This window comes from Terrapene carolina, unplaced genomic scaffold (genome assembly GCF_002925995.2).
Source record: "Terrapene carolina triunguis isolate 2854851 unplaced genomic scaffold, T_m_triunguis-2.0 Scaffold843, whole genome shotgun sequence".
In the NCBI taxonomy this organism is placed as follows: Eukaryota; Metazoa; Chordata; order Testudines; family Emydidae; genus Terrapene; species Terrapene triunguis.
The window spans coordinates 47,580-49,212 of NW_020665194.1; positions in this window are offsets into that span (position 1 = coordinate 47,580).

The following is a 1,633-nucleotide window of genomic DNA, read 5'->3' on the forward strand; positions in this document are numbered from 1 at the left end:
CCAGCCCCCCTGCTCTAACCCACTAGCCCCCGCTCCCCTCCCAGAGCTCCGATTGGAACCCAGGAGTCCTGAGTCCCGGTTCAGGGCCCTGTCGGTTCTACCGTGTTCTCATCTATGTTCCTGCTGCCCCCAACCCGCAACAGGCCGTTTCTGCGCCGTCCCAGGCTTCCTCCAAGCAACCCAAACTCTGTGTTCACTGTTCCGTCTAGGCCCTGGAGATTGCTCCTATGTGTCCAGATCTGTCGCCAAAGGGGGCTCGGTGAGCATCTCACTTAACACATCAGAAACCACCCTGGATCTCTGCAAGCAGAACAGGTCGACTTCGAAATGGGATCCTGTCTACAGCTTCGGTAAGGGGGACCCGACGAAGCTCAGCAGCGACTTCCAGGAGCAAGTCTCGGTCTCCCATGGCACCTTCGTGGTGGAGAAAGTGAGCCAAGGGGCTGATGGGAATTATGTGTTTCAAGACACCAGTGAAAAGTGCCTGGCTCAGATAGCACTGACAGTGGTGGGTAAGTTCTGCCTGTGGGACTCTGTGTCCCAGTTTAATCCTTGGCGTGGGTGCTGGAGGGTGTGAATTTTCCCTTTCAACTCGGGGATGAAAATCTTCCAATGAGCCCCCAGCTGCATATGAAACTGTGTCTAGCCATTGCTCAGACACAGATTAAGGTCTCCTGGGGCCCTGGGCTGGAGTAAGTGGGGGGATCCCAGCACTGGATCCTCGAGGCCCTACCCCCCCAACTCACTCCTTTCCAGATCTCCCACACCCACACTGTGGCCCCGAGACCTGAGGAGCTCTGTGCCCCCACCGCAGCCCCAGTGTCGTGGTGGGAAGTGAGAGATCCTCCAGCCCCGGGGCCTCAATGGTGGAGGGAGATTTTTCCAGGGGCCCCAAATTGGCCGGGGCTCCTGGGCACAGGCCCTGTTAGCCCATGAGGCAATCCGCCACTGCCTTGCTGTATTCACTCCACTTGTGTTGTGCCTCCCGTGCAGCCCGGAGAGCTTGTGCAGATCATGAAACCCTTTAATTCTTTCTGCCCACCTAACGCCACATCTGCCCCGCTCTCCCCTGCAGCGCTGTGTGGCCCCGAGCAGCCCCAGAGCCAGGCACTGCGCTAGGCAGGGCAACCTTCTGATCTTCCAGAACAAGAGCGCCCCCTCCTGTCCGAGACAGGCCGGGAGCCCAATGAACTGACTGGGGAGTCGTTCAGGCTTAGTCAGTGGGATCGCTCCGGCGCCTCGTGATCGGACGCGCCCTGAAACACCTCTGCTCCTTCTTCTCTCCTTCCAGGCTCTTCTGGCAGCCCGTCCCAAAGCAGCGCTCATCAAAAGGGTGAGTGAAAGCTAACGGAGTAGGTTCAGGAGGGAGGGAGGAAGGGGTCGGGGCAGAGAAAGGCTGGCTTTGTAATGAAGGCACTTGGGTCATGCCCAGCTCTGTTATAGGTGCCTTCTATGATCTGGGGTAAATCACTCAATCTCTCTAGGCTGCAGTTCCCTCCAGCTGTAAAGTGAGGAGAGGAATCCTTCCTTTATCTGTTCAGACTGGGGCAATTGACACCATGTCTGTGTGCAGCCTGATCTCAGCGGGGGCAGGGACTGTCTCTCGCTGTGTGTCTGTGCAGCGCCCGGCACA